This window comes from Podarcis erhardii (genome assembly GCF_964252035.2).
Source record: "Podarcis erhardii genome assembly, chromosome: 4".
Lineage (NCBI taxonomy): Eukaryota > Metazoa > Chordata > Lepidosauria > Squamata > Lacertidae > Podarcis > Podarcis erhardii.
In genome coordinates this window covers 107089692-107102602 of record NC_138508.1, presented here as the reverse complement: position 1 = coordinate 107102602, position 12911 = coordinate 107089692, and the positions used below count along the sequence as shown (strand labels likewise).

The 12911-nt window shown below is 41.8% G+C and overlaps 1 long non-coding RNA gene across 1 annotated transcript; it reads left to right on the top strand.

The window, feature by feature from the left end:
• The first annotated feature begins 260 nt into the window (after positions 1-260).
• LOC309339920 lies at positions 261-4389 on the top strand. The gene is made up of 2 exons (XR_014155659.1): positions 261-2508; positions 2698-4389. It is a non-coding gene; the product is annotated as an uncharacterized lncRNA (long non-coding RNA).
• The last annotated feature ends 8522 nt before the right edge of the window (positions 4390-12911 follow it).

Here is a 12911-nt window from a genome sequence, read left to right as displayed (position 1 = left end):
CATAGTAGGAATGGCTGCTTTGCCTCTCAGTGATTCATCACATAGCCAAGCCAGATTGGCGATGCAGCCATATTGCACCATCCCTTTTACTACATGATTCTTGACTAGGAGAATTCAGCTCTGTGACTAACTGGGGATGGAGGAAGAATAAGCAGCCAGAAAGGGAAGTGGAGCAGAAGCAACAACGCAGAGTAAGTGCCACCAAACAGAATATTGTAGCAGGAAACCCCCCACCCCCATCATTCAGTTTGTACAACTTCACACACACTCACACTCACACACTACATACACTACGCTTCTGTTATAAATTCATAGAAAATCAACCATACATCGGATTTGCACTGTTCCACTTTTATTTTACTCCATGAAGGAAAGACTACAAAATGGGGAAGGTTTGATACAGGGCACCATAATCCCTTCATCATCCCAGCACATCCACAGGAGCCCTGCCCAGTTGCTATGCCAACCCTGATGGTACTAGACAGAAGACAATCAAGATCACAAAGAACTTCCATATGGGAGTGGATTCAGCATGGACTGGAACAAAGGACAATGATCAGATCTTCCCTCAGGGGGCAGGAAACTGCGACTACCTTTTGTCTTCAGAAAATGACTCATGGGGGGGGGGGTGGAGAAGGGAACCAGCCAGGTGACAGGACACTCAGGTTACCACCGCAACTCCTCCCTCAACCCCTCCTTTCTGTAATGTATGCATGATGTTTCTGGGGGGTGGGCTTGACCTAGAGGATGGGAATTTCAAAAGTTTTTATAAGGTCTTGCACACCATTTTTCTGTGTCTTTCCTCTCTCCTGCAAGTGAGGGGAACACCCTGTTGCAACAGTTCAATAAAGGCCAAGCCTACAGGCTGCTGTTTTGCTCCAAGTTATCCTGGTTGGTGTCTTTGTTTTTGTCCAAGGGAGCCCTCGGATTTTTTCCGGTAACAGTTTGGCGACCATGCTCAGGGACTCTTGGTCCTCCTGTGAAGGTGAGGAGGGAGATAGAGAGGATCGGGCGCCACTGGGCAACCTTAGCCCAGGGATCCCTTTTCCTCTCCCTGCCTCCTCTTTGCAGGCGGTAATAAATCGTCACCAAAAGCCCAGCCAGGGGGAGCAAAGGCAAGGTCAAGCCGGCTAAAGAGAAAGGATCCCGGGATCCACGGGGGACATCTACGAACGTGAGTATGGTTTAAAATTAATACATTGGGAGGGGGTGGAAAGGTAACGTCTCCATGGCAGCTGGACTTTTCTTCTTTCCATCTCTGACGTTTCCCCTCGGAGTCGTCCAGGAACGTCCTAAACTCTCTCTTTCTCTCCCCCGATTTCCCCTTCGTAGTTTTGACCAGGGAAATCGTGGAACTTTGTTGTTTTCTGACGTTTCCCCTCGGAGTCGACCAGAAACGTCCTAAACTCTTTCTCTCCCTTTCTCTTTCCCGATTTCCCTCTCGGAGCCTGACCGGGGAAACCGGGGAAAGTCTCCTTTCCTCTTTTCTCCACGTCTTCCTCGGAGTATTAGTCTTGTAAGCAGCGCTGAATAAATTCCAGATCCGTGGTTTTCCCGGCTAGGGCCTGTGGTTTTCCGGGTTTGAGAAACCCGTGGTTTTCCAGGCTAGGGCCTGTAGTTTTCTGGGTTAGAGGAACCCGTGGTGTTCCAGGCTAGTGCCTGTGGTTTCTAGACAAATTGCTTGTAGTTTACTGGTAGGCAGGGATTGCTTTAGCTGAAAGATAACTTGAATACTGATAGAATATTCTTTTCTCTACCCCCCCCTCTTTGTCCCTTTCTTGTACCCGTTCTTCTATCTCCTAGTGTAATCTACTGAGCAACCCCCCCCCCATGGTTTTAGAGGGAAAATGGGAGCTCACTCTTCTAAACACCCTAGCTGGACTCCTCCTGGCAACAAAGCTTCCATGAAGCCTTTTTGCCCCAGAGAAGATTCTGATACGCCCCTCCAGCTTGTCATCTCCAATTGGGAAAAATAAAATAAAATAAAGGGGGCAAAATGGTCTTTCCAAGTACAAAGTACGAGACTGTTGTAACTTTTAGTGAGTGGCTTAGGCCCACCACCTGGAACCCAGGGCACAGCAGCCACCTCAGGGATCCTTCAACAAAATCAGGGTGTGAACCCTTAGGGAGAGCTGAACACATCAAATTTGTGTTGTTAAACTATAACCTAAAGCTAGAACATGCAACTGTAAACTTAATGGTGCTCAGAAGGCAGTAGATATAATAACAGCCCAGCCTGAGAGCCCACGCATTGGAGATCTTAGTTTCTCTTAAAAAAAAAATGAATAAGAGATGTACTCAAAGATTTAGAAATATTTAAAAGGTTTGTGTTTACATTGGCTTCGGCATCCACAGACTGTTCTTAAATGCACATAGTTTTTAAATTGCAAGCTTGCTTCAAAATTTTAAATCTGAGGAAGCCATGTTGGGCCTCATCAATCTTAAACAGGACAAAAAAAAATAGAATGAAGTGTGCAAATGTTTGTTATTTGAGAGAGGCTCCAAAGAGTCTTCCTCCGAGTAGCTTGAGTGAGGAGTATGATTTTAAGTTGATGCTAGATGATGTTTTGCTGCAACTTTTGAGTTTGTGAGTCTACATCCGTGTTCCAGTCTTTTTGTTCCAGTATTTTGAAATGTGCTGTGAAGAAACTAATGTTTCTGCTGCAAAAGCCTAGTTGAGCCAACTGCTCTCTCAAGCTAAAATGCAGTGTATGTATTTCATTAAGCATATGCCTATGAAAGTATGGTGTTCTTTCTAAGAAAAATTGTTATTAAATGTAGAGGCTTCCATGGCCAGCAAAATTGTCTATCTGAGTCCAGTCCTGATATCAGTCTCTATAAGACTTCCTGGCCTCTTTTCTTAGAAAATGCCCCCCCCCTTGTTTCATTCTGTCTCTTTCAGTTTTTTTTCTCCCTTCTTACTTCTGTGCCAGGTAAATTTACTCCCGAGTAAGCTTCATTTAAAGGAAACTGCAAAGAGGGGGGAGCAATCTTTCTTAAGGTAGCCTGCATCTCACTTTCCTATGTGTAGTTATTAAAAAATAATAATCTAAATTAGGCTTACTATTCCTCTGCAAGTTCAGGAAAAAATTGTTCACTTTTGTATTCCTTTTAAATCAAATCTATGGCTGTTTTAACTATGCTTAATAAAAGATCCTCTCCCTTTCTTAGGAAAAAAAAACCTGTTCACTTCAATCTTCCTTTAAATATCATTTCTATAGGAACTTGCATTCTTTAGTCTAAGGAAGCAAACTCACTCAAACTATCTCAAGATCTGCTAAAAGGGTTCTGTGTAAAGTTGGGTACTTTTATTTTCCTCTTCCTTAGTACATGATAGGAGCATAGATGTTTCCTTTCCCAGTTGTAAAGCTGTACTTAAATGTATATGTCTCTTTGGTAGTACAAATCTTGCTGTGAAATCTTGCTGTGAACCCTATATTTTGGAGGGTTTGACTAGATGACCCAGGGTCCCTTTCAACTCTCCCAATTTGTGGCTGTGTGGAAGGACATGTGTCTGCAAGCATTGGAGGGTAATTCTTAAATTCTGGTGTGGTGATGGAGTTGAAATTCAGCCTAGCTTTGCTCTTTAGTTTTAAAAGCTGAGAGGTGAAGCCGTGATGTTTTTGAAGCACAACTGGTAATATCAAGCATTTGAGTGATTACAGTGTTTATCATTTTGTCTACTATTTAAAAATCAGACTTCAAAGTCAATTCAAAGTTTAAGCACATACAAATACATATGAGCCTTGACCAATCCTGTAAATAAAGGGCAGAAATTTTTTTTGTCTGCAAATGGTAAGGCTGAAATGACTTGAGAATGTTAAAAAATCCTATGAATTCTGACTCTCTGGCCATTTTTTCCCATATATAAGGGCGTGGCATTGTTCCGCGAATGACCTTCGGGAAATCACACAAAATAATAGCCCTTTCCTGTAAATAAAGGAAGCACTCCCTTGCTTGGGCTGCAGGAAACATGATCCCTTAGAAAACTTCTAGCTTTGGTAAATGCTTCAATTGCGGAGTTTCTTGTTTTGTTTTAAATCTAACCCTATTTTTTAAAATCTACTCCTTACCCTTCATTTCCTTTATTCAAATGGTAATTTAGCCAAAAGATGCAACATTTTCAATAGTATAAAAGGTTTGCTGAGACATGAACTCTGCACATGCACAGAGGCTAGATCAGCTAAAAAAGGGGGGACAAAAGAGAGAGAGAGAGAGAGAGAGAGAGAGAGGAAGGAGGGGAAACTGTAGGGGGGGGAGGAGGTTTCGAGAGCTTGGGCTGCAGGGAGAAACTTATCCAAATTTCCTTATGTAAAACTTGGAACCATTGAGGGAAATCACCCTTAATGTGTCCTTTGCTCCAGGGGCTACGTAAGACAAAAGGGTTAAGTACTAGCCCATCAAAAGTCAAGAGGTTTCCAAGTTTCAAATCTCAACATGCCAAATTCTTTTCACAGGTAAATATCAAAGCGCTCCCACTGTGAGTTCCACTCTTGACTAGTTCTCCCCCCCAATGGGATTTAACTTTTATAACAGGCTTTGTGTGCATTATAGGAACAGCATTCCTGACAGAGATTTTCACAGGGAAAAAAAATTCCCTTTAAAACAGGATACGTGAACTCGGACCCACATAAGCAAAATGTTTAATAACTTGCCAATTGTGTTCAAATTAACAAAGGTTTTGTCCCTTCGTTTCTTCCACAGCCAAACTAAGTGAAGGAAAGCAAACAAACTTGGCAGATAATAACAGTAATTATATGGAAATGTGATAATAATATTGGAATGAATGAAATGCTTAATCCGCTAAGATTTTTATTATTTGCAGCTTCCCACGGAAACTGAAGGACATCCTTTTTGCCTTTTGCCCCTTCCCTTTTCTAACTCTAAGTCCCCCCCAAACCCCTGCCCCCTTACAGGATATCACTTCTACAGATGTGTTACTACAGACCCACCCAGTGATGAAAAGCTTCGCCATCACAAGACTATTACCTGCGACTACAGACACCAGAGTTTTCAAAGTGGCCACAGCAATTTCTTTCAAAGGGGAAGTGGGGCTGACAAAGGGGGAGGAGTTGAATTGCAAGGACATTTTCTCACTTTTGAACCTCAAGACTGTGCTCCAGCATTGAGAAGATACATACGTAAAATATCACAATTGTCTCAAGATATGCAACTGATACTTAATTAGTTTGTTTTGTATTATGTGTTATTATGTAGGAATGTTGAAAGGTGTCTAACAGTGTGTTATTTCCACAAAGGGGGGGCTATTTTTGTGTGTAATTGTTTTTATGTTTAATGTCTTATTCCTTACACCCCAGTGGAGGATTCTCATACATTTTATGCTTTTTAACAGATCAGGCTATTATGTAGTCCAATGTTTAGAAGTCCAATGTTTAGAATTAGATAAATTTATAACCACATTTCGTTGTTTCACCTTGCACTCTGCCAACTTCCCTACCCATTTTAAAATGTGCTAAAACTCACTACCAAAGAGAAGCTGATAAGATACATGAAGGTGCATATGCTTTGGTTTAGCAGGAATGATCCCTTATAGAGTTAAATTGACTTATTTGGACAAGTGCCCTTATAAGAATGGTTTTGTTTTAACAGAAAAGTTGAGAACCATGGGGCAAGAAAAATTCAAACTGGACTCAGTTTGAATTGGGCAAGTGTATCCAGGCTGCAATTAGCTTTTTGGTCCTTAAAGTGCAAGTGAGCAACTTCCCATGACTGCAAGACCAGAGCCTATAATAATAAAATCCCATAGAATGGCCAAGGCAAAGACATTTCTCTCATGACGTATCCAAACCTGTGCCACCTGTGGTGAGTGCCAGGCAACATGGTTAATATGAAAGCCCTAAGTGGATTCACCTGGGATTGCCACTACTGTGACACCATGCCGGTGTGAGACCACAGAAGAGCTACCTTGACACCTGAGAACACAAAAATGGCGGGGGACAAAGCAAACTGCATTTTTTAGTCATTAGTGGACCTTCATGCTAAATGTAAAGCATAGACCACTATTGAGAAAATATTTCTTCCAAGGTGCTAGAATACCACAAGTAACTGAGCAACAAAATATTAATTTTATGTCTAACTATGTGCACTGTTACACTGTTATATTTCGATGCAAATATCCTTGAGAATTGTGACATCCAAGTCCCTTTCAGGTTCACATAAACACATGCATCTGAGACGGAGAATAGCAGGTTAATATTTACCACCTTAAATTATGTGGAGAAAAGGATTGCAAAGTAGCCACCTTTGCAATCTTATCTCTGAAGGGGGGAACTGTAACAGGAACACCCCCCCCATCATTCAGTTTGTACAAACTTCACACACACTCACACTCACACACTACATACGCTACGCTTCTGTTATAAATTCATAGAAAATCAACCATACATCGGATTTGCACTGTTCCACTTTTATTTTACTCCATGAAGGAAAGACTACAAAATGGGGAAGGTTTGATACAGGGCACCATAATCCCTTCATCATCCCAGCACATCCACAGGAGCCCTGCCCAGTTGCTATGCTAACCCTGATGGTCCTAGATGTTGGTTTCTATTTCCCTCACTGAGCAGCAAATGCAGTCACAAGGCTTTGTTTTGCATTCCACAGTCAGAGTTACTGTTGGGTTCCCACGGGAATGGAAGACTGGATGTGACGTTCACTGGTTTCCTGTTTTTCACTGTTCTCTCAGTGTTCTTTGTTTCTGAGAGGAGTTGCTTCTCTGCTCTCGCAGAGGCAAGATGCATGTTTGTATTCTCTCAGCATAGAAGTGTAAATAAAGTTAAGTATGTGGCACATACCGCTTATCCTTCCGCTGTGTGGACTACTCTGTTTGGGCTCAAGATAAGACGGGCTTGTATCAGCTTCAGATGGGCAGAAGCTGGTCAAAATCTCACACTAGACAGAAGACAATGAAGGAGTTGCCAAGATGGCGCCGAAGCAAGTCACGCTCTCCGGCGCTCCCCGGCACTCACTTTTATTCTTTTAAAACCTTATCTTAATGGCCCTCCGGATGCCAATTTTTAACAAACGGAAAACATTTTAAAGACTCTGAGTACTTTTACAATTCCTGCTGTCTCAGCCTGCTCCCTCCCTCCTTATCAGCTGCCCGGTCAAGGTTGCCAGAGAGGAGAGAACTCTGCTGCCTGAACTGAGAGCAGAGAGAGAAGTGAACTGCTTACCCGGCCAACGGTGTCTGGAAAAGGAGGGTAAGGAGAGACACGACGGTGAGCCTGGCCTTGAGACTGGCCCATAGACACCCAGCTCTGCCATCCCGGCACTCAGTTTTATTCTTTTAAAACCGTATCTTAATTGCCCTCCGGATGCCAATTTTTAACAAACGGAAAACATTTTAAAGACTTTGAGTTCTTTTACAATTCCTGCTGGCTCTGCGAGCTTCAGCTTGTCTTCAGCTTGTCCCAGCCTGCTCCCTCCCTCCTTATCAGCTGCCCGGTCAAGGCAGCCAGAGAGGAGAGAACGCTGCCGCCTGTACTGAGAGCAGAGAGAGAAGAGGTCTAAAGATAGAACTGTGAACTGCTTACCCGACCAACGGTACCTGGAGAAGGAGGGAAGTTTTAAATCTACACAATAACTCTACAACAGTGCATCGGATAGGACCCTCTGGAGGTTTGGTAACCGGCTTCAGCAGATTTCGTTCTGGGCCCGGCCTTATGTGGTAGGCCTTGAAAGATTGCTTAGAAGGAATCAGTGAACCAGCCCACAGGAAGTTTCCCTTCTGGGGCTCTTGGCTCTTCAACGAACTGCGGAGAAATCCCTGGAGCTAAATACTCAGCTGTATAGCTAAATCATTGACTGTGGTAAGAAGTCCCCTTCTTCTCTCCTGTATTATTTACATTATTTAGCTGATATATACTGTGGCTATGGGCAAGAGGAAACGCCTCAGAGAAGCAGAGGAATTACTACTTCTCCCTAGCCCTAAGCTACAAGCTAAAGAAGAAGAGACCAAGCAGCAGCTATTACATACAATAGATTCCTTCCACTAAGTGACTTGGATGTAGCTAATAACATTCCCAAGTCCCAAAATACCACCCTACACACTTGTAATCTAATGAGCACTCCCATCAAGGGTGGGCCCGAGCTGGATGGGGAAAAGATCCGAGACAAAGAAAACCAGCTGGGAAATGAGTCCTCCCATTTACAACTAGTCATTAGGACACTGGACTGTATTTTTAAAAAGTTAGACTTTCTGATGTGCTCAATTTTCCAACGGAAAAAGTGATGGATATGGATGCCAAAATTGCCCTCAAAAATAACTACCAGAGGGGACCTCCAGTGATAGCCCCGCCAAACTTTGGGGCAAAGGGGATGAGAAAATACAAACTAAATGATCTCATGTGTAAGCAAAATCTAACACTGCAACCTAAGAAGGTGTGCCTAACAATAAGGTCTGAGATATGGGATTGGTCAAGCTTGGAAGGAGCTAAAACTGCCCTAAGCAAAATCCTGAGAATAAGCATAGCTCATATCGATCTTCATGCTTTACTTCCGCTAACTCAATCAAATGGCCCTTACAAAGTTATTTTAGCCTTCCGTTCGCTGAGACTACCCCTATTAATAATAAGACAAAAATGGAAATTTATAAAAACCAAAATCATACCCACAAGGGTTTTTGCAGACAGTAGGGTAAAACCACTACTTGTGGAAAAAGAGAAAGAGATATTAGATTCACCAGAGATATTAGATTCACAAAATCACCAGACAAAGAGATGTTGTTTTCCCCACTGAGAACGGAGGAGATTGCCTGCAGACCACAACCAAGGACGAATTTGGGTGGCTCCAGAATATCCAACGATGAAAGCGCATTTATGAATTCATTTGACGAATTACAGTCACAAGAAAAGGAAAAAATAATAAATAAATTAGATAAATTAAGAGAGAAGATGTCTCAGGCCAAAAGCAAAATAGGAAACAAAGGAATTCAAACCAACAGGGCCATTGGAGGCTCAGTGGACCTTCTCAAATTTAGCCCACAGCCCCAAAATAGGTCCATAAAAGCCAAAACAACGATACAGACAACCGTCTCGCCACCCCTATTAGTTAATCTGGAACCAGCTCTCCCTGCATCTGCTGAAATGGTTATACCTACTAAAGAACAGCAAAATATAAACAAAATTTCGACACATTCCTCAATGCCTGACCTGGGGTCATCATTATCGGACGGAGAATCTCTAGTTGATGATTTCGAAGTTCAATCTGCTATTGATACGGACTGGACAGAAGACCCTTTGGGCCATATAAATAAGATGATATACCCACGGAAGGAAAATCTAATGATAGTTAAATCTTGTACCAACTTAATCTCTGCTCCCCTAGATGACAAGCTCTCTGATAAAACAAGGGATTTCAGAGAGGAGACTAGACCAAACCAGGACACTACCCCTATAGGACCGGGCGAGCAGAGCATAATTATAAATAGCTCAAGAGGCACACCTGCGCCAAAAGGAGAGAAGTCATTTACTATCAGCCAAAGGAAAATTACTGACTTCTTCAAATTTGACAATCCACCAAGATCAGCGTTCCCCCCTCTCCATTGCGACTACCCAAACCTCAGTCAAATTCTCCCCCATTCTCCCTTTTAAGCTGGAACATAGCAGGTTGGAAGGGGAAAACATCTGAACCGGATTTTGTAAAACTAATAAATTCACACCAAGTAATTCTCCTGCAGGAAACATGGGAAGAGGGGAGAGTAAATATTAATGGTTTTGATGCTATATCATTACCGGCATGCCCGTCTACTAAAGGAGGCCGGCCTAGTGGAGGATTAGTTATAGCAATTTCCTTGAAAATACGGGCAAAACTTATGCTTGTAAATGCTTCCACCCTTGCAATTACAGCCCTGATTGCGGGGAAAAACTTCGAACTTGCTATAGCAAATGTTTATCTTCCTCCTGGAGGCAATATTGCAGACTTATACAATAAATGGGGAATCTTGGAGGAACATCTTATTCTTTGTCACTCCAAATACCCCAATATACCCAATGTTATAGCCTTTATAGATTTCAAATCAGCTTTCGATTTGATACCCCGGCAGAGACTTTGGGAAAAATTAAGTGCCACAAACATCGATAGACGTCTTTTGCTTCTCATCCGTAGACTACATGAAAATACTCGGATCCGTGTTAGATGTGACCGTTATGGGAACCTATCAAAGGAAATCCAAAGTTTCCATGGTGTCAAGCAAGGCTGTGTTCTTGCCCCTATTCTATTTAATTTCTACATAAACTCCTTAGTTAGAAAGATGGAGGATGCAAGTACTCATCCCCCAAACCTAAATAATATACCAATCCCAGTCCTTTTGTACGCAGATGATGCGGCACTTATTTCCTTCTCTTGTGTGGGACTAAGAAAACTTTTACGAGCTCTTACAGAATATTGCGAAGCTGAACACCTAATAATAAATTACACTAAATCAAAAATTATGGTGTTCTCCAAGAGAAAACTCCGACATAAATGGAAAATTAATAACCAACCTATTGAGCAAGTAACATCCTTTAGATATCTTGGAATAATCTTTGATGAGAAGGGATCCTGGTGCCATCAGATTAAGAATTCCATTGCAAATGCGCAAAGATCTTCCAGAGCTATCATAAGTTTCTTTTATAGAAAAGGAGGTCAATATGTTCCTGCTGCCTCCCAGGTCTTTGTCGCAAAAATACTTCCACAACTGATGTATGGCACCCAGATATTTAATTGTCAAAAACTCAAGTCCCTGGAATCTGTACAAACTAAATTTTACCGCTCCCTACTAGGGTTACCTACCTGTGTTTCCAACACAGCCATTAGGCTGGAGGTAGGTCAACTCCCTATCAATGCCAGGATATGGATCCTGAAGATTCACTTCTGGCTAAAACTCATATTTTTCCCAGTGGGAGTGGCTCCTTTGACTCTATTAGACCCGTTCCAGTCTAAATGGAGATTGTTGCTCTATGAAAAATTGAAGGGCCTGGGGCTTTCCCCACAAGAACTTATAGCCTCAGGTTTTGAAAAGGCTAAAAGGATGGTGAGCCAGTGAATAGGAGATGTAGAGCTTCAGGACCATATGAGCAAGATAGATAAATATCCAGCTATCCAAGATTATGGAAAAGGGTTCAATCTAACACCATATTTGCTGGATTTACAAATCGCAAAATACAGGCGGGCGTTTACCCTTACCAGATTTGATGTACTGCCATCTGCCTTACTAAAGGGCAGATACGTGGGCAAACCCTATGCTGAACGAGTCTGCCCATGTGGTCTGAAAGAGGTGGAAACGGCTTCACATGTGTTGCTACACTGCGACCTCTATGGGGATATCAGGTCACTGTTTATTTCCCCTATCGTTCAGAAATTTCCAGGTCGATCTGAATCTCAGCGGCTGAAAATCCTACTAGGAGATAAAAACCCAGAAGTAACACTGAAAGTGGCCAAATTTTCTGCGGCTGCGATCAAGCGGAGGGCTTTAGCTGTAAAAAAGTAAAAGACTTGACCCCTGGACAAGCCCACTCTTTTTTTTTAAGTCTATACATATATTGTAGCGCGTGTGTGCGTGTGTGTGTGTGTGTGTGTGTGCATATGCGTATTGCTTTTATGTATAATTTTTTTAATTGACACCATTACTCCCCTTGTAAACTACCGTTGTTTTTTGTTTTTTTTCTGGTCTATGACCGTAATAAATTAATTTCATTTTCATTTCATTTCATTTCATTTCAATGTTATAGCAGGGGATTTCAATGCTCGCATTGCAACAAATTGGGAGTCCTTAATCAAAGCCAAATGGTGGATAACCCCAGAATTCATTAATGACCTCTCCCTCCATAATCAAAGACTTTCCAAAGACAAAAGGGTAAATGAAGCAGGAACCCTTCTTTACCAATTGGTACTACGTTTAAACTTAGTGATTCTAAATAGGAACTGCCCGCCTGACGTACCGGGTGAGTTCACACACATAAGCTCCTCTGCAAACAGTGTCCTGGACTATATGCTGGTATCTCATGATATATTCCCCAAATTTTCCCATATATTTTTTTTAAATAAATATTTATTAAGGTTTTTTTATAAAAGAAATGCACAGATAGTAGACAACATTAGTTATGTCATAACAAAATCTCATAACTTCTTTGGACTTCCTCACGTCTCCTGCTCCCACTTACATCGTTGAATAATTTTTTCAAGCAAATTATCATCTTATTTACCATCTTATTTCCACTCATTTAAAAATAGTCTAACAATTCTCCAGAAGGTTTATATTTTCCTTAATCTCAATTATCGTCAAATTCCGGTCTAATTTAGTGGTGGCCAATTATTTTATGATCAAGCATCCTTCTTAACATTCAACCAAATTACAATATTTTTGTAGATAAATCTTAAATTTCTTGCAATCCTCTTCAATCCTTTCTTCTCCCAGGTCTCGGATTCTGCCATGCATCTCCGCCAGTTGCATATAGTCCATCAGCTGCATCTGCCACTCTTCCAGTGTGGGTAGATCTTGAGTTTTCCAGTTCTTAGCGATGAGTATCCTTGCTGCCGTTGTTGCATACATAAAAAATGTTCGGTCCTTCTTTAACACCTTCTGGTCGACAATACCCAGGAGGAAGGCTTCTGGTTTCTTAGTGAAGGTATACTTAATACCTTTTTCAGCTCATTATATCTCATTTCCCAGAAGGCCTTCACTTTAGGGCAGGTCCACCAGAGGTGAAAGAATGTTCCTTCATTTTCTTTACATTTCCAACATTTATTATCAGGCAAATGGTATATTTTGGCAAGTTTAACTGGGGTCATGTACCATCTATATATCATTTTCATTACATTTTCCTTCAAAGCATTACATGCAGTGAAGTTCAGCCCATTGGTCCACAACCTTTCCCAGTCCTCAAACATAATGTTATGCCCAATGTCCT